General features: G+C 39.5%; 1 protein-coding gene across 32 annotated transcripts in view; it reads left to right on the plus strand.

Annotated features, from left to right (window-relative positions):
• Positions 1 to 25,387, plus strand: part of DTNB (dystrobrevin beta) — a 298,344-nt gene that overhangs the window by 114,642 nt on the left and 158,315 nt on the right. The window lies entirely within an intron of this gene.

A 25,387-nucleotide genomic window follows, 5' to 3' on the forward strand; every position in this document is an offset into this window, starting at 1 on the left:
TCAGTTCACTGCAACCTCCCAGGTTCAAGCTATTCTCCTGCCTCAGCCTCCCGAGTAGCTGGGATTACAGGCGTGCGCCAACATGCCCAGCTAATTTTTGTATTTTTAGTAGAGATGGGGTTTCGCGGTGTTGGCCAGGCTGGTCTTGAACTCCTGGCCTCAGGTGATCCACCCGCCTTGGCCTCTCAAAGTGCTGGGATTACAGGCGTGAGCCACCCACCGCGCCCAGCCCCTTGACACATACATTTAACATCACACTGTTCTTCCCTCTTCCAGCTTCTAGCGGCAGTTGGCGTTCTTTGACTTGTGGCTGTGTCACTTCAGTCTCTGCCTCCTTGGTCACATTGCCTCCTTCTCGTCTATCTCTTTTCCTCTGTGTATCTGTCTTATATGAAAATACATTTGATTGCATTTTGGGCCCAACCAGGTAATCCAGGATAAATGCTTCCTCTCCCATCTAGATTCTTAAGTTAATTTTGTCATAGAAGGTAATATTCACTCTTCTGCCATATAAGGTAATGCAGGTTCCAGAGATTAGGATGTGGACATATCTTTTGGGGGGCTGTCATTCATCCCATTACGATCAGTGCATTGGAAAGATCAGCTGTAAATGTTGAAATCAACAAGAATTATGACAGTAGTAATGTTGGACTCCGCGAAGGAGGAACAATTTGGGTTTTGGTCTGATGATATGACATTCAAAATTGGAGTTTTAAGGAAAAGGGAAAATGATCTGAGAGTGGCACTGTGGTTCTAGGAGGACTTCTTCTCCACCTGGAGGTCTAGTTGTTTGAGGGGTGTGAGAAAGAAAGCAGCTGCTGCTTGAAATGGCTGCAGGGAAGCCGAGCCTTCAGGGAATGCCAGGTTTCCTCCTAGAGCCGTAGGTGAAAGCAACATTCAGAGAAGAGGTTGATGCGTAAGCCTCGGACAGAGGAGGGATTTTGCTCATGCTGGACTATGAAGACAAAGAGAAGGGTTTTGAGAGTTGAGGATTAGGGTCGCCTGAGGGGATGTACTGAGCCTCACAGGAATAAAAATCCAGGTGAGAGTCTGATTTCTTATTTTTAAAAAGTATAACCTGATATAAAGATCGTGCTGGAATTAACCCCAGATAGGCAGATCATGGCACTGTGGCAATGTGTTAGTTGAGAGGGTGTTGGTTGCCAGGAACATGCAGGCTCTGGGTTCATCTTTTTACTCGTGTTGATGGTGTTATGGAGGCCTGGGGAGAAGTGCTCTGAAACTCTCCCAGTCGACAGCTGACTTAGAGCTAAAGTGACTGCTTCGTTGACCAAAGGCCTCCCTTTGAAATTCTGGACTTTCTAGAGCCCTCCAAGGGTTAGGGGGAATAGTCTGGGATATTGTGACACCCTTTATCCGTATTTTCAGTAGGTTGCTTGGGATGTTTTAAATATTGCTCCTTTCAATCATCCGAACATTGCCCAATTCTACTGTGTTGTTTGCATGCACGATTTATTCATAAAACCACTTACAGCTGCAAAAATGCTGTTTAAAACGAGAACATTCAAAATGGACCCAGCTGTTTAAAAAGATGGATGCGATCAAATAAGAATTGGTGTGTAGTTTATGAAACAATAAGGCATTTTTTCAACTGTAGCCTGATTATTCTTAGAGAGATGACAAGGAGGTTTTTCCATTACAAAGAAGTGTATGACTTAACTTAAACCAAGCAGTTCTTCAAATGAGCAATTTCCTGTGGCAGTCATCACTTAGCCACAGCCCTTTTGTCAACTTTAGATCTTTTTTTTGTTCTTGCAGATGGCCACCAGAGCTGCACTGGAGAGTGCATCTTCTGCTTCCATGTGTGGGGAAGATCAGTGTGTTCTCTGTGACTCAGTAGTGTGAATTGCTTATCTATTTCTGCATTAACTCAAATCTATCAGTGATTATTGCCTGAATACCTCATGCTTTCTGAGATCTACAGGTACAGATCTAGGGTTGAACTCTTTCTCTAAATAAATTTAATCCATGTGTGTTATATGTTGTATATCTTCATTTAGTGACTACAAAATGTCTAGCTGTGAAATGTGCATGTTAATTACTCATTAAGCCTTTGGATCACCTTTGATAAGCCAGATCCTGTGCTCCCCGGCATTCTCTTGCACACCTTCTTTCTGAATGTTTTCTCACAGTTCCAGCTTTTACATGCCCCTCACTCCACCCCAGACGCTAACAAATTTCTACAGTTCTTAATTCCAGCTCGTTCTTCTTGTTTAGGTTAAGACTCCTACATTCAGAGATCTCATGGACATTTCCATCTTGAAGTCTCACTGGTTCTTCTGTCAATATGTGGTTCTAATAATTTTTCAGTTCCTTTCCTTGGACTTCCAAGTAGATAATTACATCATCTGTAGGAAGCAGCAACTGAATCACTTTCTGATAGTTCTACCCCGTCTCAATTTTTTACCTCTTTGTGTTGGTAAGAACTTCTAATTTGGGGGGAAGCAGTGCTTCCCGGAATTTCCTGGAAAGAATCACCTGTGCTGCTTGTTAAATATACAAAGTCCCAGGCCTTCACCCTTGGGAATATTAGTAGGTCTGGGTTGAGGCTGAGGAGTCTGCTTTGTTTTATTTTTTAAACAAAGGCCCTGGACATTTTTTATCTTGAGAAAAGTTTGGAAAACACTGTTTCAGAGCACTGCTAAATAATAGTTGTGATAGTCTTTTGTTGCTGCTTTTAGTGTGTCTGTACCATGTGTGATGTCAGTGGACTGCTGGCTGTCCTCCTATTTTGACCTGTGGTAGCATTTGTGACAGCTTTGGAACTGTGGTGTGTCCGGTGTAGCGATACAATGGGCTATCTAAACAGGGCAGCGAGCTTTCTGTCCTGGTATTCATTCAGTGACATCTCAGTTCCAGGCCCTGGAGAGTGCCACCATACACAGAAGCACATGGGAAGACCTTAGTCTTCCAACTCTCATACTCCCTCTAACTCCAGTCTGCCTTTCTTGGGATCCTGGCTGCCTGTGGATCTACTTCCATAGTATTTGTGTGCTCTGCTCTTTTTGGTTTTAGCTGACTAGAACTTCTGTTTACCTAAACCTGAAATATTGGTCACACTCCTTCCTACTTCAGTTCTGCCATGGAACCCATTACTGCATTTGAGTGCCAGAGAACTGTCTGCTGTCTGTATTCGAGAAGCAACTTCTAATACAAAGATGACTTATAACACATGAAAGTTTTTTCTTACAGAGTAGTGTTTTGAAAGCTTTTACAGTTATGTCTTTGGTCTGAGACTCTTATTTATGTCTTCCACTCACAGGCAGCACTATGACAGTGTTAAACTATTTGCAGTTGCCTAATACACTATATTTTCTTAGTTTTATGTCTTTGAATCTGCGATTCTAGTTGCCTTTATCTCCTCTTCTCCCCATCCTCCCAGCTTTCCCTTACCAACCTCTGTATATCCTTTCATTAGCTCAGGTATCACTTCTTTTTCTGATTCTCCAAGTGGATTGATGTGTCTCTTCATGGTCCACTATATCACACTGAATACCTCTTTTAAAGCACTTTTCACACTATTATAATCATCTTCATAGCATCTGCTTATTTGTCTATATATTTCATTAGATTGTAAGTCCTTAGTTAATTTTCAGCCTTTGTATCCCAATTACCTGGTACACATAATCAGCATTTATTGAAGAACTTTATGAAAGTTGGCATTTTCCACTTGTTCCAGTTTTAAATTACTTTCGATTTTGGAAATGTTCATTTTATGCCCAGCCAACTTGCAAAAAAATGTAAGAGATTGATAATATTCAGTTTTGGCAAGGGTGTACAGAAGAGAACTCTTGAAGATTCTTGGTAGGAGAATGAATAGATAAATGCAGGTGACAGAATTTAAATGCATGTAACCTTTGACCCAACAGTTCCTCATATAGGAATTCTCCCAGAAAAAACACTTGTACCAAGTATACTAGGATGTTTGTAGGAGAGTATCATAGAGTATCATGACAGCATTATTTGTGATGGCAAAAAAAAAAAAAAAAAAAAGAGATGGCCAAAACACCAAAACATCCATTACTAGTGAAATGATTAAGTTTATTATGGTATGTACTTACTATGGGATTCTGTGTGGTAGTCATAATAAGTGAAATAGATCTGGAAAGATCTATTTTATTTTATTTATTTTTATTTTTTTGGGACTTAATCTCACTCTGTTGCCCAAGCTGGAGTGCAGTGGCACAATCTGAGCTCACTGGAACCTCCGCCTCCTGGGTTCAAGTGATTCTCCTGCCTCAGCCTCCCAAGTAGCTGGGATTACAGGCACACGCCACCATGCCCTGCTAATTCTTTTTTATATTTTTAGTAGAGATGGGGTTTCACCATGTTGGCCAGGCTGGTCTTGAATTCCTGATCTCGGGTGATCTGCCTGCCTCGGCCTCCCAAAGGGCTGGGATTACAGGAGTGAGCCACCGTACCCAGCCAGGAAAGATCTATTTCATATTAAATAGGTAGTCATAATAAGTGGAATAGATGTGGAAAGAAGTTCATATTGAATGAGAAAAGCAAGTTACATAGCAGTATATATAATGATCTCAGTTTTGTAAGAATAGATTTGATTTTGTGTGTGTTTATTATTTTTCTTATTTATGCATAGGAAATTGTCTAGAATAGTATGCAAAGGAAAAAAGCCCTGTTTATCAAGTTATGCTATTTAAATTACTTGATTTTTTTCAATGATGTGTAATCTTCAGTATTCATTTAATTTGTCTTCCTCTGGAATGTCTGAGTTATCCTTTTTTGAACTAGCAAGTAATATATAATTTCTTATTATGAAATATGTCAAGCATATAGAAAAGACTTTGTTGGGTTTTTAACATTTTGCTGGATTTGCTTCAGATCTTTTTTTTTTTTTGGAGACAGAGTCTTGCTCTGTCGCCCAGGCTGGAGTGCAGTGGCCCGATCTTCGTTCACTGCAAGCTCCGCCTCCTGGGTTCATGTCATTCTCCTGCCTCAGCCTCCCAGGTACCTGGGACTATAGGTACCCGCCACCACGCCTGGCTAATTTATTTTTAGTAGAGACAGGGTTTCATCGTGTTAGCCAGGATGGTCTCGATCTCCTGACTTCGTGATCCGCCCACCTTGGCCTCCCAAAGTGCTGGGATTACAGGCATGAGCCACTGCATCTCACCAAGATCTTTTTTTAAAAAAAAGAAAGAAAATGTTACAGAGAAATTTGAAGCTCTCCATATCCTCCAAACCCATTTTCCTCCTTCCTCAGAGATAACCTCTATTTTAAATTTGGTGTTTAGCATTTTCATTTATATTTTTGTTTTTTGTTACTCATATGTATGTGACCATTCATAATTTATGGTGTTGTATCTCATGTTTTTAAACTTTATCAAAATAGCATCATGGTGCATGTACCCTACAACAGTTTCCTTTTTTCACCTGCATTCTTTTTCAAATGATCTCCATGTTGATGTAGTTATTTTCAGTGCCATATAGAATCCACACCTGTTATCCTCGTATTGATTGACATTTAGCTTGTTTCTAATTTTCTACTTTTCCAAACACAGCTTCAGTGGATTTTCTGGTACAGGTCTTCTGGTGCAGCGTGGAGAGTTTCTCTTGTTTTTAGGAGTGGAATCCTTGGGACGAGAGGAATGTGCATTTTCAGTTTTATTTGATATTGCTAAATTACTCTCCAAGCTGGCTTTACTATTTTGCACTCCTACCAGCAATATATGAGCTTTACTTATGGGTAATATATTACCTTTAATTCTCTTGTAAAGCAGTAAAATTCTCAATAAATTTTTTGAAAAAAAAAATGAGACTATGAACTACTGGTTAAAACTATATAGAGAAAAGAAATTCTGTCCATGATATTAAACTAATGTTTAATAGAAAAGCCAATACTCAGTGCAACATTTTTCCCTGTTGTGTGTACTCACCTCATCCCCCTGTCCCCATTTGAATGCTTCCCACCCAGGCTAAATTGATGACAGCCCAATTAGGAGCAAAGCTTGGCCTTGAACTTCGGCCAAAAGCTTTGTTTTTCCCTATACACATTCACGGCTTTTTCAGTTTTAAAAGTATTAGCATTTCATGTAGCAGTTATTCGTATTTCAAGGATACCCTTCTTAGCCCCAGGGTTGGTGTGTATGGAACCATAAATTTATATTGGCTATCATGACAGATCTAGGAATGTGTCAGTCTACTGATGTTGAATTCTAGCAAATCTTTGTATTCTTTTTTTTCTCGAAAGAGAAGCCAAAGCTATTTGTTGCTGAGCACAAGATGCTGCTGTCCTTATGTAGCTCCCTCCTTGGCTGTTGTTGAACCAGTTGGAATAACAGTGGCTTCTTTTTTGTGGGTTAAGGGGTTTTTGTAATTTATAAGCATGTTTCAGATATGTGAACAAATTACATTTTATTCTACCTAGCCTTTTTTTTTTTTTTTTTTTTAAGACGGAGTTTTCGCTCTTGTTGCCCAGGCTGGAGTGCAGTGGTGCCATCTCAGCTCACTGCAACCTCCGCCTCCCAGGTTCAAGTGATTCTCCTGCCTCAGCCTCCTGAGTAGCTGGGATTACAGGCGCCTACCGCCACACCCGGCTAATTTTTTTGTATTTTTTGTAGAGATGGGGTTTCACCATGTTGGCCAGGCTGGTCTCGAACTCCTGACCTCAGGTGATCTACCTGCCTCAGCCTCCCTAAGTGCTGGGATTACAAGCATGAGCCACCGCGCCCAGCCCTACCTAGCCATATTTTTATTACTGTGAGCTAAAACTCCTAAGTCTTGGAAGATTAACAAAAATTACATGGATTATATTTCTCTCATATATTAATCAAAATTATAGCTTACCAGTTAAACTGGAGCTTAGCAATTCTAGTTTTTCACTTTTTATTGTAGTTATTTTGAAGCCTTTTATAAATAACATAGTAGCTGAGTGATGTGTCACATGCCTATAGTCCCAGCTACTCGGGAGGCTAAGGTGGGAGGATTGCTAGAGCCCAGAAGTTTGAGACCAGCCTGGGCAACATAGTGAGATCCCATCTCTTAAAAAAATATCAAAATGAGAAATTATATAATTTTCAAAATAAATTTTTATGAACTTTAATTGTATAAAAAGAAATGGGAATTTCAAGGTGGTAGACGGAGGGCACCTTACTTCTGAGGCTTAGCTAGATTAGAATTTTTAAAGTAATCTGTAAGTACAATGGGCAGGGCAGGCGGAAGGAAAGGAAACCCTTAGTAGGCCTCAGGCTATGAAGAATCTCTGTGAAAAGTAGATGAGATCTGTTTGCAAAAGGAAACCTTAGTCCAGAACCAGGGCAGGCGAGCATTGCTGCTAATGATGGGGATAGTGTCATCAGTCAGTGTTCTCGCTTGGAAGTAGTTGCTACGGGGAGCTGTGAGGGGCCCAGGGCAAGTGACAGGGCAATGCTGGAAGTGTAGCATGGTGATGGAGGTGTCTCAGGCAGGTGCAGAGTATATAGGAGCTTGGATTGCAGAGACAAGGTAGGGTTCCAGGTGCTGGATGGATTCTAGGAAAACAGGAAGCTACCTTGCTAAGAAGACTAGCTATAAAGCTTTTCCATGAGGTGGCACCTTCCATCCCTCTTTCACTCTTACTGAAAACAACTCCCATTCCTGCCCTCCAGGCAGGCAGCACACACAGAGTAGATGTCTGAACAGGAGTCTTGACTACAGAGCTGAGCACTTAGTTAAAAATCACCCCAAATGAGAGGAACACAACTGGAGAAGATAACTGAGGAGGTAACAGAAGAATTTATCTTAGAAATAGAATTAATAGAATAAGAACTAGATTTTACAGCAACTATAGTTAATTCCTCAGAGAGATATGAGCAGTTATGTTTTCTACCAAAAATAATTAAGTAGTGATCCTGGAAATTAAATGTTTGATTGTTAAAATAAGAAATTAAATAGATGAGCTGATTAACAGGGTTTATAGCTGAAGAACAAATTTGTGAGCTGGAAGCTAGAACAGAGAAGTATTCCTTAGTACATTACTATTATTATAAAGTAAAAGAAAACAAAGTGTAGAGGATGGATTGAGGAGCTCCATCTAATAATATTTCCAGATAGAGGCTAAAGAAAATGCAGAGAGATGATACTTAAGCAATAGATCCAGTTTCAAGATAGTTGACCAAGCACATCCTGACCTTGTCCCGTTTCTACACCAAATCCACAGAAATGGTAAGACGTTAAGTTAGATTAATAAATTCCCTTTCCAGATTAAAAATAAGAAATGTTCCATACCCAAAGCCGTAAGACATCTTTAAGTGAAGGTGGTATGTGTTAAAATGAGAAGTTGCAGAAGGGAGCCGCTAACACTGCCTGGAGGAAGTTTTCAGTACTGCTGGGACCCTGAACTGCTCAGCCAACTCCTTCAGAACAGATTCAGCCAAGGATCCCCAGCCAGGAGGCCACTGTTGACTCACATTGCAAGTGGACAGTCCTGGAGGATGTTTGCATGGCCAACAACCCTCAAAATCCAGGGGAAGCCTAGCACAACAATATAAAATATGAACATATGAAATATCAACAGCAGAATTATACCCTAGGAAGCAGAGCAATCAGGAAACTTTAAATATAGGTAAATATAATTTCCTTAGAAGACCAAGGATAGACTTTCATGCGCATTAAAACAAGCAGAAATCATAAACAGGCAGTAGTGAAAATGAAAAATATAGTTGTTAAAGTAAACTCATTGGATGGGCTACATGGCAAATTGGATGTGACTAAAGAACAAATGAGTTAACTAAAAGATCAGGGTGAGAAGAAGTTCTTCCAAAACTCAGCATCAAGAGATAAGAAATAGAGTATGAAGGAAAAGTTGAGGCATTTAGGACAGTGTGGAAGTTCCATTATTTATCTAGTAGGAGCTGTCAGTGAAGAAAATTGACCAGAGACAATGTTTGAAAAATTGAGGTCTCGGTTGGGTGCTGTGGCTCACGCCTGTAATCCCAGCACTATGGGAGGCTGAGGTGGACAGATTGCTTGAAGTCAGGAGTTTGAGACCAGTGTGGGCAAAATGGTGAAACCCCATCTCTACTAAAAATACAAAGATTAGCCGGGTGTGATGGCGCGTGCCTGTGGTTCCAGCTACTCAGGAGGCTGAGGCAGGGGAATTGCTTGAATACAGGAGGTGGAGGTTGCAGTGAGCAGAGATCACGCCATTGCACTCCAGCCTGAGTGACAGAGCAAGACTCCATCTCAAAAAAAAAAAAAAAAAAGAAAAATTGAGGTCTGAAAATATTCTAGAATGTCTGAAAATTATTTCAGAACATCTGAAAATATTCTAGAATTTCCAGTACTGAAAAGGTATAAGCCCTCAAATATTAAATAGAATAGGCATCATTGTGATAATGATGAAGAGAAATTCTTAGGAAACACTGGAGAGAAAAGACTGATGGTCTTCAAAAGAATCGAAATTCAAGTGCTAGATGTCATCACTGGTTTTAAGAAAACAATAGCACCGTGTTTTTTTGTTTGTTTTGTTTTTGTTTTTGTTTTTGAGACAGAGTCTCGCTCTTTCACCCAGGCTGGAGTGCAGTGGCGCGATCTCGGCTCACTGCAAGCTCCGCTTCCTGGGTTCACACCATTCTCTTGCCTCAGCCTCCCGAGTAGCTGGGACTACAGGCGCCCGCCACCACGCCTGGCTAATTTTTTGTATTTTTAGTAGAGACGGGGTTTCACCGTGTTAGCCAGGATGGTCTTGATCTCCTGACCTCGTGATCCGCCCGCCTTGGCCTCCCAAAGTGCTGGGATTACAGGCGTGAGCCACCGTGCCCGGCCAACAATAGCATAATGTCTTTAAGCTGCTGAGAGAATTAACTCTGAACTAAAATTCTATCCCATCCATACTAGCTTTCAGCAGCAAGTGTACCACAGTAGCATTCTCAGACTTTAAGGACTTTGCTGGAAAAACTGTTTAAAGATACACTGGCTGGGCACAGTGGCTCACACCTGTAATCCCAGCACTTTGGGAGGGTGAGGCAGGAGGATCACTTGAGCTCAGGAGTTCGCGACCAGCCTGGGCAATATGGTGAAACCCCATCTCTACAAAAAATAGAAAAATTAGCCGGGTGTGGTTGTGCTTGCCTGTGGTCCCAGCTACTTGGCAGGCTGTGGTGGGAGGTTTGCTTGAGCTCAGGAGGTCGAGGCTGCAGTGAGCCATGATCACTCCACTGCAGTAAGAAAAAACATGAACCCAGAAGGTAATAATGGCATCCAAGAAAAAAGAAGGAAGCAAATAAACCAGGAAAACAACAATGGTCCATCTAAGCAAATATTGGTTGTAAAATATAAGATGATTTTTAATAGTTGCAATTTAGGTCAACAAAGTTAGAAAGAAGGAATTTTATGGGTAGGTGGAGCAAAAAGGGAAATAAAAACATGCCAAAGAATTCAAGAGGAATATATAAAATGTAACTCCAACTTGTAAGAAAATATAATTTTAAGTATGCATTAAAAATTTAAGGGTGACTACTAGACAAGTTAGATATAAAATATAAACTTTAAACCTATTATAAGATAACAGTGTAGCAAAAACAACCTTGACCAATCCAAGAGAAGACAGGAAAGTAGGAGAAAAGAAAGCCATGGAAAATAGAAGATGCAAAATAAAGCCTGTGATTAAATTTAAATGTATATATTGATATATGTATATCCGTAATCAAATACATATTACTGATATATATCAGTAATCAAAATAAATGGAAAAAACTAAACTCATCTCCTTACAAGATAAAAACTCAGATTTAAGAAAGCAACAAAAACAACTTAGGTGCTATGTTAGAGGATACAGTTAACAATAAATATTATTACAAATATTATAACTTTACAAAATACTAACATGAGACAAAACAACTCAAAGCAGGCAACATTGGGATGGACCAAGGGAGAGTTCAAATGCTAGAAAGTGAAATTTGTCAAGAATTGGTATCAGCACAAGCCTGTTTATCCTGCTCTTAGTAACATTGCATGTTTGTGGGTGTATGTATGTATTTATGTGTATGTAAACATATATATAAGTAATTATTACAGAGGCTTTCTGAGTGATGTCCCCGGTTCTGCCCTTTTCCCTTCAGTCTGTTCTAAATATAGCAGCCAGAATGGTTCTGCTAAAAACATCAGATCCTTATCTGCTGGATGCACTCCAAGAGCTTGTCACCTCATTCAGGGTAAAAGCCACAGTCCTTACAGTGGCATAGAAGACACTAGCCCACCTGACCCCCTTACCTCTCAGCTCATCTTCTGCCCTACTCCTGCTTACACCACTCCAGGCTGACTGCGCTCACATCTTGACATTCCTTCAACACACCAGGCAAACTTGCATTTTAGGGCCTCGCGCTTGCTCTTCCTTTTGCCTGGAGAGCCCATTCCTCAGATGTCCATGTGCCTCCCTCCCTCACCTCCTTCTGTTCTTAGGAAGAAGCCTCCCTGACCACAATGCAGTAAAATTGGAAATTAACAACAGAAAGGAAAAAAAAAAAACCTTAACACACATCTTGAATTTAAAAAGAATATAAACTTCTAACTTTATGGAATGACAAGAATTCATAATCAAAATTAACAAAATTAAATGACTGGAAAAGCACAATGTACCTAAACCTATGCCTTACATCTCAAATGATACTTGATGAAAAGTTATAACCTTACATGTACTTTCTAGGAAAGAAAAGATTGAAAATAAAGGAACCTAGATTTCATTACTCTGAAACTGAAAGAAGTACTGATAAATCTGAAGTAGAAGAGAGTAATAAAAATGAACGTAAAGATTATTGAAATAAGAAACTTGATCAGGATAACAAAAAGATGGTTATTTGAAAAAATTAGTAAAATAGATCTAATTTATTGACTAATTTCTTTAAAGTACAAACATAATTTCAGAAATGAAAACAGTGATATGGGGTACAGACAGTTTTGCTTTTTGTAATTATAGGAAAATACTACGAACAACTTTATGCTGATAAATTGGAAGACCTAAATGCAATATACGATTTTCTAAGAAAATAGGTATTACCAAATTTGGTAAAAGAAGTAGAAAATCTTTAATAGTCAATAAGCAAGTTAAAAATATTAGAATGAGAATCAAAGATCTACATTCCAAAGAAAGCATCAAGCCTCGACTATTTAACAGGTGAGTTCTCTCAAAACTTCACGAAACAGACAATTTTCATTTGATATATACCATTCCAGAGTACAAAATTGGAATGTATCCAACCAATTTTACTAGGCCAGCATAACTTTCATCCCCAAACAGGCAAGGACGGCACCAAAAAAGAAAACTATAAGCTGTCTTCCCATAAGAATACAGGTGCATCTTTGGGAGGCCAAGGCGGGTGGATCAGCTGACGTCAGGAGTTCAAGACCAGCTTGACCCAACGTGGTGAAACCTCATCTCCACTAAAACACAAAAATGGGCTGGACATGGTGGTGGGTGCCTGTAATCCCAGCTACTCCGGAGGCTGAGGCAGGAGAATTCCTTGAATCTGGGAGGCTGAGGTTGCAGTGAGCCGAGATTGTGCCATTGCACTCCAGCCTGGGCAACAAGAGTGAAACTCCATCTCAAAAAAAAAAAAAAAAAAGGAAAGAAAGAATACAGGTGTATGACTCTTAGTGGTAGATTAAGAAAAAAAAAAAAAAAGTATACAGGTGTAAAATTTCTACGTTAAAAAATTAGTAAATTAATTTGAGCATTATCAAGTAGCACTTATCCTGGAAATGCAAGAATAATTCAACTTGCATTTAAAATAATTGAAAGTCTGGCCAGGTGTGATGGCTCATTGCTATAATCCCAGCACTCTGGCAGGTCAAGGCGGGAGGATCACTTGAGGTCAGAAGTTTAAGACCAGCCTGGGCAATGTAGCAAGACCCTGTCTCTACAACAACAACAAAAGAATTAACTTGGCACAGTGGTGTATGCCTTTCGTCCTAGCTACTCATAAGGCTGAGGTGGGAGGATTACTTGAGGCCAAGAGGTCAAGGCTATGGTGAGCCTGGATTGCACCACCTGCACTCCAGCATGGGCAACAGAGCAGGATTCTGTCTCCAAAAAGAAAAAAAAGAATAGAAGATCTATCCTATCTTGTTGCACCAACCTAATTTCTGACTCCAGCAACATGGCAAACTAAGCTAATTGTAATCTCCTTTCTCCAATGACAGAGACATGCACGCTGGATTAAATGTAACAACAATTGAAATGCAGAATTTAGCTTGATTAAAAGTCAGAGAAAGCCCTGGCTATCAGAACTAAACCTAACACTGTGGTGTTCCAGTGGTCTATCAGATTGGATGCTGGATTTAGCCCCAGAGGTTAGGGTTTAGTGCCCCCATGAAGTAGGAAATCTGTCTTGGGTTCACGAAACAAGGTAAGTAGAACTAATATTTCTGTAAAGGCTAGGACTTTAGAAGAGCTGCCTCCTTAAAACAAAGAGGGGCTAGAAAAACTCCAGTGGCCCAGAGAAGGTACAAAAAATATCCAGCAGCTAGGCTCTGGGAAAAAAGAAAACTTACAAAATCTACCTTGAAAAACTGAAGTAATAATCTTTGTCAAGCCAAAGCGTTAAGTACAAGTTTAAATTAGTTAAAATTAAATTTGTGAATGAAAGTTTTCTGAAAAGTTTAGAGGAAAGAGATTTTATTCTAGTGAACAGTTTGCACACTGAGGAGATGCAGCCTTCGGCATAAAATGAAGCCTTTGGCACAAAACCTTCTGAGAGAACCAAGAGAGGGGTTATCTATTATAGAGAAAGGTCCTGTCCAGGTTCCCACCCTGGTCCGCTTATGCAAAGGACGGTTGCAGACTTGCCTAGTTCTGATTGGTTGATGTTTGCTGAGTTCTGATTGGTTGATGCAAGTCACAGTCTATTGCCTGAGGTAGGAACAGACAGTTATGAAAGTCCCAATGTTAAATAAACATAGGGTTTGCTGGGAAGGCAGAGTATGTGTGTGACCTCTAGCCAGCAAATGGCTGCTTGGCTGTATTTGAATTTAGGCCATTTGCCACTCAGGATTCATCTGGAAGGATTGACTCTTTCAGGGTTCACAAGTTAAAAATTAAGTTTCTAAGCCGGGCACGGTGTCTCACGCCTGTAATCCCAGCACTCTAGGGGGCCAAGGCAGGCCCATCACTTGGGATCAGTAGTTTGAGACCAGCCTGGACAGCATGGTGAAACCCCATCTCTACTAAAAATACAGAAATTAGCCAGGCATGGTGGCACACGCCTGTAGTCCCAGCTACTCAGGAGGCTGAGGCAGGAGAATTGCTTGAACCCAGGAGGTGGAGGCTGCAGTGAGCCAAGATCGTACCACTGCACTCCAGCCTGGGTGACTCTATCTCAAAAATAAATAATAAAGTTCCTCAGGCACAGTAGCAGCATTTCTAGTGTTCAGTAACCTCATGGGGCTAGTGGCTTCCATATTGGATGATGCAGGTATAGCATGTCTTCATCATCCCTTAAAGTTCTGTTGGATAATAGCACTGCTCTGAAGTACCTGCCAGAAGCAGACAAAAAAAAAAAAAAAATCCCTCTGTAGCCATACACTTCCACAACTCAGTTCAAATGGGACTCCTGTGCAGAAAACAACTCCTGCTAAAGGTGAGCTTATTATCAAAAATTGCAAACCCAATCACAAAACAATCTACTGTGAGGGAAAATCAGCAAACAAACACAACAGGTAGGTTTAGCATGCCAAGAACTTTAGAAATGGCACATTCAAAAAGTTAAAGAAATGAAATTGGGAATAGTGACATTGTTAAAAGGGACAAGTTGAATGAAAAAAGGCCAAATTTAACTTTCAGAAATCAAAAATATTAAAGTTAAGCTCAATGGAGGGGTTAAATAGAAAGTTAGAGACTGTTCAAGTGAAAATTAGGGTATGGGAATTAGATCTGATGAGATTAATCAGAATACAGAGTGCTGAACACAGATAAAAGGAGATGGAAAGTGTGAAAGGCGAGTAAAGGATATAAAGGGTGGAACAAAAAGAACAATCCAGATTTCTGTACCCAGCTAATCTATTCAAGAGCAAAGAAGAAATAAAGGTATTTTTCAAAAAAGTCTCAAGGAGTTTATCACCAACAAAACATTGCTGAAAGAATTAATAAAGGATATACTTTGAGCAAAAAATAATTTGAGGCAAGAAGGAAGAAACAGTGCAAAGTGGAATTGATAAATGTGGATCACTTTAAGCACCAGGTATAAATAATAATTACTAATTTTGGTAAGCTTATCATAAGGTGCAGCTGAAGTACTAAACTATGGCATGAAACTGGTTGAGGCATGATTAAATTTAAAGGACTTAAGTTACTAGGTGAGGTTACAGATGTTGATTAAGATTGTGGTACATGTTCATGTTAAAATAGAGAAAGTTGTTGACTTGTCTGAGGCTTTAGCAGGCTTTGTACCAAGAGTCTGCCACCGGGGGATATTTTTCTGCTTGGATCCCCCCAGACGGTGTGGCTTGGAGTTCAGGATGATGTACTCAGAAAGACAGAGTAATTGGAAGTGAAAATGACAGGAATGGCCTCAAAGACACCAATCCTGAGCTTTTTCCATTAGGCTGTTATGCTCCCAATGTCAGGGCCTGTCAGCGTATACCCTGAGCTGAAGATTGTGCTGTGCAAGGAATTAGCTTGAGGCTGATTGAAAACACAGTCATCTGAGCTCAAGAAAAAGTCTTTCAGAGTATCTCAGTGCCTGGTTCATGGTTATCTGAGGAAAACAAGTCTCAGCCCTGGCACAGGAACACACATGAAACCATTGCAGTGAGTCGCCTCCTGCTGCCCACTTTGGAATCTGTCCCTCAGTTGGACACCATGTCCCCACCCCTGACTCACCTTCATGACCCAACCCCCGAGCCCTGAGGGTGGTACTCCACATCCCCCACGTTGGGCTGCGGGTGCCTGTTTCTTTCTAAGAAATAGAATGCCTCACTGCCCTGGCTGTCCCTCCCAGTCGCCAGCTGTTCTTTCTCTGAGTAATTTTACCTGTTGAGGGGCTGTTTATACCACGAAAAGAGTGACAGACCTAGTTATATGAGCCTTAATTTTTACACTGAGTTTTAATTTCTCTGCCTATATGTTAACATCTAATTCATAAAACTATTTTGAGAGTGAAAAGCACCCATTAAGTCCCTGATACTAAGTTCTCAATAAATGTTACTTTAACAACAACAACAACAAAAGTAGCTGCTAGAAGAGTAAACTCAAAGAGCAAATTTCCAAAAGAGGAAAATAAAATAAGAAAAATAAAACTTGAAAAGGACAAATAGGAAAAAGACGAAACAAGTAATGACATAATAAGCCATAAAAATGAATAAAAATATATTACTAATCAGTAAATTCATTAAATTTTCTAGATAAAAAGCAACAGTTGTCAAATATTTTTAAGAATCTGTCTCAGCCAGGCGCAGTGGCTCATGCCTATAATCCCAGCACTTTAGGTGGCCGAGGTGGGCAGATCACTTGAGGTCAGGAGTTCGTGACCAGCCTGGCCAACATGGTGAAACTTGTCTCTATTAAAAATACAAAAATTAGCTGGACGTGGTGGCGTGCAGCTCTAATCCCAGTTACTTGGGAGGCTGAGGCAGAGAATCACTTGAATCCGGGAGGCAGAGGTTGCAGTGAGCTGAGATCATGCCACTGCACTCCAGCCTGGGCGACAGAGCAAGACTGTGTCTCAAAAACAAAAACAAAAACAAAAACTGTCTCTATGCTGTTTACAAGAGACAGCCAAAAAATAAGGACACAGAGAACTTGTAAGTTAAGAATAAAACAGACGTACCAGGCCAAGTACTAATCAAAACAAATTTGTTGAAAGTATATTAGTCTTAGAAAAAGGATTTTAAGGCAAAAATCTTTACCAGAGAGGTTAGAATGGTAAACTTTAAACTTCGTATATTTTTATCATATTTATAAAGTCTTTACCAGAGATGGTTTATCAAAGACAAAATTAACAATTCTACAGATATATAAATTATAAGTTAATAGGAACACAGTGAGATTGAGAAATACATTTTCAAACTGGATAATTTTAACATATCCAGCAATGAATGATTGCACTTTTTTTTTCAAATACACAAAAATTGACCACATAAAGGAAGCCTCCAAAAAGAATTAGTATAATATCATATAGACTGTATTCTCTGGGAAATCAAGGGCAAAAAGATAAGACAAGAACTGTACATTTGGTTATTAAAAGCTAAGTTGAAATTAACAAATTTCTAAAACAGCGTTGCTTACCAAAACTGATTCAAGATGGAATAGAAAACCCAAATAATAACATAATTATTAAAGAAATTGAATTTGCTCAATATATTTACACAAAGGAAACAACTAGGCCTGAGTGACTTTTTGTGAATTTCAGCAAACATTCAAATAAAAGAATAATTGCAGTATTATACAAAATTTCCCAGATTCTGTAGGAAGTAATGAGCATTCCCAGTTTCATTTTTGAGGCTAGAATAACCTTGGTACCAAAGTCTTCAAAGTCAGCAAGAAAAGGAAAATTACAAGCCATTCTCTTCTTACAAATATAAATGAAAACATGAAGAATATAGTAGAAAACTCAATTCAGCAGTGCTTAGGAAAAATAATATATCATGACCACATTGGTTTTATTCAGCAATTAAGGGTGTATTCTTATAGTTTACCACATTCATAGATTGATGGATTAAATCCTTATAATTATCTCAAAAGACTCATATAAAATATTTACTAAACCCAACATCTAAGCTGGGCACGGTGAGGCTGAGGCAGAAGAATTGGTTGAACCCAGGAGGTGGAGGTTGCAACGAGCCAAGATTGCGCCACTGCACTCCAGCCTGGGTGACAGAGTGAGACTCAGTCTCAAAACAAAAACCAAAAAACCCAACATCTATTGACAATTTAAACACACACAGAACAACAACAAAAACCTTAGTAATCCATGGGTAGGAGAAACTCCCTTAACCTAATGTAAAGTATTTGTAAAATCTGATAGCATCTCTTACATTTACTGGCAAAGTGTTGAAAAGGTTTAAGATCGAAACTAAACGAGAAGGCTTGTTATCTCCACTTTTATTCAACATTTTATTGGTGACCCTAAGAAATCGTAACCATTGTGAACTATTGATGGAATTCAAAATGGTGCAACTTTTGTGGAAAGTAGTATGGTGGTTCCTCAAAAAGTTAAAAGCAAAACTACCAAATAATCCGACAATTCCACTTCATCTCTTACATTTACTGGCAAAGTGTTGAAAAGGTTTAAGATAGAAACTAAACGAGAAGGCTTGTTATCTCCACTTTTATTCAACATTTTATTGGTGACCCTAAGAAATCGTAACCATTGTGAACTATTGATGGAATTCAAAATGGTGCAACTTTTGTGGAAAGTAGTATGGTGGTTCCTCAAAAAGTTAAAAGCAAAACTACCAAATAATCCAACAATTCCACTTATGGGTATATAACCAAAAGAATTGAAAGCAGGGTCTCAAAGAGATGTTTGTACACTCATGTTCATAGCAACGCTATTCATGATAACCAAGCGACGGAAGCATCCTACATGTCCATTGGCAGTTTTCAGGGGCTGGAGGGAGGGGGCAAAGGGCATTTTTCAAATACTTTCGGCTCTACGAGATGAAGCATTCCTGAGATTGGTCGCACAACAACGTGAATATATGTGAATATACTTCACCCTACTGAACTGTACTTATTTATTTATATATTTTTATTTATGTATTTATTTATTTTTTTGAGACGGAGTCTTGCCGTCACCCAGGCTGGAGTGCGGTGGTGTGATCTCAGCTCACTGCAACCTCCATCTCCCAGGTTCAAGTGATTCTCCTGCCTCAGCCTCCCAAGTAGCTGGGATCACAGGTGCGCCCACCACCACGCCCAGCTAATTTTTTGTATTTTTAGTAGAGACAGGGTTTCACCATGTTGACCAGGCTGGTCTTGGACTCCTGACCTCAAGTGATCCACCCACCTCAGCCTCCCAAAGTGCTGGGGTTACAGGCGTGAGCCACCACGCCCGGCCTGAACTGTACATTTTTAAATAATTGAGCATTGCACTCCAGCCTGGGCAACAGCGAGACCCTGTCTCTAAAATAATAATAATGAAAAAATGATTGTGATGGTGAATTTTATGCTATGTATGTTTTATCACAACTTATAAAAAAAGAGCAGGGCTGCTATATACAAAATCTGTTTATAAAATAACTAGGAATAAGAACAGACATATAAATCCTTTATGGAGAAGAATTTGAAACTTTATCAAAAGACATTAAAGAAGATTTAAATACATGGGGAAATGAATGCAGTTATGGAAAGGAATGGTCAGTATGCAAAGATGTCACTTCTCTCCAGAATTATCTATAGATTTGATCAGTTTCCATGGAAATCCCAACAGGATTTTTTGGGTGGTAAATGGCAAACTGATTCTAAAACTTAAGAGGAAAGTGCAAAGGGCCGAAGATAATGAACACACCCCTAAAGAAGAACGTAGGTCTGGGGCACTTCCTGAAAAGACAGGAGGAAGCTGTAGTCATAAAATCACTGGTGTTGTTATAGGGGCAAAAATAGAATATATATCCAGCAGGAATATACGTAATAATAGTCCATTTATTAAATAATGGACTATTAAATGATAAATGTAAGTAGTAAATGTAGGACAAAATTGGATTATTTCCTGATGCCTATCAAGACATTATTTCTAAGTAGATTAAGACTTAAATATGAAAAGTGAAGACTATAAAACGTTTTAGACGGTAATGTATACCTTATGGCCTCAGGAAGGGAAATATTTCTTAAGGTACAAAAAGGACAGAATATAAAGGAAAAAATTACTAAATTGGGACCACTGATATTTAAAGATGTTCATCAAAAACATAGTAGAGTGAGAAGCAAGCCTCATAATAGGAGTTGTTTGTAAGATACAACTTTCCTAGGGTTAAAATACAAAAAGTATAAAGAACTCCTTTTTTTTTTTTTTTGAAAAGAAGTTAATGTTTAATCATTTGAAAATTATGATTTGCCAACTTTGAATTCATATACCATTGCTGTCTATACTTATAACTTGGCACTTTTAAAACAGCATGTTTAATTATTAGTTTTCTTATTTCTTTTTTTTTTAATTATTATTATACTTTAAGTTTTAGGGTACATGTGCACAATGTGCAGGTTAGTTACACATGTATACATGTGCCATGCTGGTGTGCTGCACCCATTAACTCGTTATTTAGCATTAGGTATATCTCCTAATGCTATCCCTCCCCCATCCCCCAACCCCACAACAGTCCCCAGAGTGTGATGTTCCCCTTCCTGTGTCCATGTGTTCTCATTGTTCAATTCCCATCTACGAATGAGAACATGCGATGTTTGGTTTTTTGTCCTTGCGATAGTTTACTGAGAATGATGATTTCCAATTTCATCCATGTCCCTACAAAGGACATGAACTCATCATTTTTTATGGCTGCATAGTATTCCATGGTGTATATGTGCCACATTTTCTTAATCCAGTCTATCATTGTTGGACATTTGGGTTGGTTCCAAGACTTTGCTATTACAAATGAGTTAAAAAAAAAAAAAGGCAATCCAGTGCAACCCTATGACAAAGACAGGAACAGGCATTTCACAGAAGAAGAAACACAAATGGCCCATAAACATAGGAAAAGAGGTTCAATCTTTTTAATAACCAGGGAATTGCAAATTAAAACCACAGTACCATTCATCACCCACCAGCTTGGCAAATGTTAAAATGTCTGGCAATAACAAAGTTGGCCAGAATGTGAAGTTTAAGGAACTCTCACACAGCTGATGGGAGTGGAAATTAATGTTACCACTTTGTAAAAACAAATTGGCAGTGCTTATTAAAATTGAATGTGTGTAACACTATGAGCCAGTAATTCCACTCTTATAAAATTCTTATACATGGCCACTAAGAGACATGGACAGGAAAGTTACACCAGCATTGCGAATGAATGGAAAACATGGAAACACCCCAAATGTTTGTCAGCAGTGGAATGGATATATAAATTACAGTGTAATTAACCAATGAAATACCATCAAGCAGTGAAAAAAATGAATAAATTGCAATTACATCCATCAGAATGGATAAATTGTAACATAACCGAGTGAAAGAAGCAAGTCGCAGAAGACTATATAGAGAACTATACAGGTTTTGTACATATCTAAACAATGTGTTATACATAATTGCTAAGATAATAAAGTCAAAGAAATGATTAATACAAAATCCAGGATAGTGATTATCAGGAGAGGAGGAGGCAGAGTGGGAGTGGGGTATAGTATTAGGATGAGGGTCCATAAGGAGTCTTCAGAGTGACTAATGTTCTTTTTCACAGGTAGAATAGTGGGTAGGTAGGTATTTGTTTTATAACTTCTAAAATTGTACTGTACAGTCGGGTGTGGTGGCTCATGCCTGTAATCCCAGCACTTTTGGGAGGCTGAGGTGGGTGGTTCACCTGAGGTCAGGAGTTTGAGACCAGCCTGACCAACATGGTGAAACCCCGTCTCTACTAAAAATACAAAAATTAGCTGGGTGTGGTGGCATATGCCTGTAGTCCCAGCTACTAGGGAGGGTGAGGCAGGGGAATCACTTGAACCCAGGAGGCAGAGGATGCAGTGAGCCGAGATCATGCCATTGCACTCCAGACTGGGCAACAAGAGCGAAACTCTGTCTAAAAAAAAAAAAAAAAAACTGTACAAACACATTTTATACTCTTTGGTGTGTGTATATATCTGTAGATTTAGAGACAGGGTCTCATTCTGTCACCTAGGCTGGAATACAGTGGCACTATTGTAGTTCACTGCAACCTCAAACTCCTGGACTCAAGCGATCCTCTCGCCTCAGCCTCCTGAGTGGCTAGGACTACAGGCATGTGCCATCACACCTGGCTAATGTTTGGAGATATATATATATATATATATATATATATATATATATATATATATATTTTTTTTTTTTTTTTTTTGAGATGGAGTCTTGCTGTGTTGCACAGGCTGATCACGAACTCCTGGCCTCAAGTGATCCTCCCACCTTGATCTCCCAAAGTGCTGGCATTATAGGCGTGAGCCACCATGCCCAGCCTGGTATATTTTAAAAATATAACCTGTAGTATTTTTAAGAGAGGATAGGAAATGTTTTGAAATTAGGTAAAGGGGATTACGGTATTTAAAATCATTGCCTAAGAGTATTTGGAGAAGATTTCACTTTCTACGTTAAGACCTCTCCATTAAGAGTGCAAGTTGGGAGAAAGTACAGAGACCTCAAAGAGCATCTCTGATAATGGGAGCTTAAATGAAGTGGAGGAGACTCTTGAGTCCTGCACATGTAGTGTTCTTCTTCTGTCCTCGCTTCCTCTTTGCTTCCTTAAATTTTTAGTCGTCGACTCTCAAGTCTGGGGCCTCGTCCTAGGGGCTGACTGGACAGAAGAGCTAATGCCCCTGTCATGACACAGCATTTTTCAAACTCTTGCTTAGAGACTTTGTTTTAGTAGCCCCCTAAACTAACTCATTTTCAAAATTGACTTCAGGTCCAAGTCATAATCACTCTGAGATCTTTTAAGGAAATCCCTTATTGATGTGTTTAGACAACCTAATTGGATACATAGTTTTAAAATTTTTAGGGGAATCTCTTTTTTGGTTTCTCCTAGGCCTTAGTTAATACTCTAATTACATGTCTTTATTTCAGTCTTTTTTCCTTCCCATACATACCAAGCTTCCCTTGATGTGCTTTAATTATTTGGAAGTCATCTTGATGTATTGATTTTACCTTTCTATTTCATGGCTATTATTTTTAGGATGGAGCTAAAGTAGTCTGTGTGATAATACATTTCACATACATTGTATGAATTAATGGCAGATATAGCAAAAACTCATGAAATTAATACATGGATGACAGATGTAGTGTTTCATTATAAAGGTAAAAGTAAGGTGTTCTCTTTGATGTCCTCTGATTGTATCTACTTGTAATCCTCAAAAAAAAAAAAAAAGATTTATGTGCTTTTACTAGGTAGGTAAAAGCAATCTGGAAAATTCATCTAGGTAAATAATTTGTTCAAATACAAAGATGAATAAAATGTAGATCCTACCCCTCAGAAGCAGCAGTATAACAGAGATGGACAAACAAATTAAAAATTGCAGTATGGGGCCGGGCACGGTGGCTCACGCCTGTAATCCCAGCACTTTGGGAGGCTGAGGTGGGTGGTTCACGAGGTCAGGAGATTGAGACCATCCTGGCCAACATGGTGAAACCCCATATCTACTAAAAATACAAAAATTAGCCAGGCGTGGTGGCACGTGCCTGTAGTCCCAGCGACTTGGGAGGCTGAGGCAGGAGAATTGCTTGAACACAGGAGGCGGTGGTTGCAGTGAGCCGAGATCACGCCACTGCACTCCAGCCTGGTGACAGATCGAGACTCCGTCTCAAATAAATAAATAAAAATAAAAATAAAAATTGCAGTGTAGCAGCAGTATAGCATGGTAAGTGCAACAGTGGAAACAGGTACAGTTAAATGGGTAGCCTGGAAAGGCACTTGCTGTCGTATGGAGCAGTGAGGAAAGTCTTCACGGAGGAAAGGATGCTGACCAGCAGGCTTGAGAGATGAGCAAAAAATGTACAGAAAGATAGATTGGGGAAGGGAGACCTGGGAAAGGCACATGCCAAGATACAGAGACCTAAAAGAGCTCACTGTATTTTGAGTCAACTGTGAGCAGCTCATCACTTACGTGAGTGGGAAGTGGAAAGAGAGAGAGGCAGGAGTCAGGTGTGAAAGCTTTTGTATGAAAAATGAAGGCATTTATTTAGATCTCACTCTGTAAGTGACTATCAGCCTTTGAAGGATGTTAAGCAGAAGAGTGACATGATCTCTGGGGGCAGTGCAGAAACTGTTTTAGTGGGGGAAGAATCAGCGTCACATCACGACTTGTTGGGCAAAAGGAAAATGGAAAGAAGTTAGGGGAGAAGTTGAGAATTTCTGCTATGTTTCGCTTTATATACTTTCAGGAAATTAGGTTACATCTAGACTTCTCCCAAAATGTTTTTCTTTTCTTTTTTTGAGACGGGGTCTCACTCTGTCGCCCAGGGTGGGGTGCAGTTGGCACAATCTCAGCTCACTGCAGCCTCGTCGGCCCGGGCTGAAGCGATCCTCCCACCTCAGCTTCCCGAGTCACTGGGATTACAGGCACATGCCACCACACTGGCTAATTTTTTTGATACTTTTTGTAGAGACCGGGTTTTGCCATGTTGCTTAGGCTGATCTCAAACTCCTGGGCTCAAGCGATGCACCCGCCTCTGCCTCCCAAAGTGCTGGGATTACAGGAGTGAGCCACTGTGCCTGACCAAGTTTTCCCAGAATTTAATGAGTTGAAGGGAATAGTAGATGATGATTTGGAGCCAATATACAAAGTTTCTGAAGAAATTGTATTATTCAGTCTTTATTATAAAGTATTCATCAACTGTGCCTATATGGTCTTACAGGCAAACAGATTTTTGTTTATTTTGTGTTAAAATACTACAACAAGCAGCATATAGAAGTCTATTGGGGACGTGGCATTGATGAGGCAGACAGCTGCAGCCATGTTTTATTTTCCAATTAAAGTGGCACATATGATAATAAACTGCAGAGGCAGCAGAATGAAATATTTAAACTTTTTTACGGTTAATATCCTGCCAAGAAAATCTCAGATAACAGTGTTATTTTAGGGGAACTGGGTGGACGGTATAATCTGTATAAAAGGAGCCTCCTTTAAATATGAGTTTTAGAAGTGAATGTTCTTTGTAACCTAATTGTGGCATGTTGTTTACTTTTGTGCATATTTATGATTAAATCTTAAGACTTGGTAGTCTTTGGTGGATATTATTCTACCTTCCAGAAGAATGTATTGGTATGCCAACTTATTTTTATAACATAGAGTCCTGGGTCTGGTGCTGCCTGTGTATTGTGAATGTACTCTATCTGACTGCATAACCAGATCCCTAATATCAAATGTTCTGCCTCATGTTTATTTGGGAATATCCTAACATCTTGGGGATGTGACTGACTTAGCTAATTTGCTAACATCCGTAAGCTATGTGCTCTTAGCCTTTTAGTATTGTAGCCCCATCATCAAAAAGTTTTTTTTTTTTTTTTTTTTGAGACAGAGTTTTGCTTTTGTTGCCCAGGCTGAAGTGCAATGGCATGATCTTGGCTCACTGCAACCTCCACCTCCCAGGTCCAAGCAATTCTCCTGCCTCAGCTCCCATGTAGCTGGGATTACAGGCACACACCACCATGCCTGGTTAATTTTGTATTTTTAGTAGAGACATGGTTTCAACATGTTGGTCGGGCTAGTCTCAAACTCCTGACCTGAGGTGATCCACCTACCTCGGCCTTCCAAAGTGCTGGGATTACA

Source organism: Pongo abelii, chromosome 12 (assembly GCF_028885655.2).
Source record: "Pongo abelii isolate AG06213 chromosome 12, NHGRI_mPonAbe1-v2.0_pri, whole genome shotgun sequence".
Classification (NCBI taxonomy): domain Eukaryota; kingdom Metazoa; phylum Chordata; class Mammalia; order Primates; family Hominidae; genus Pongo; species Pongo abelii.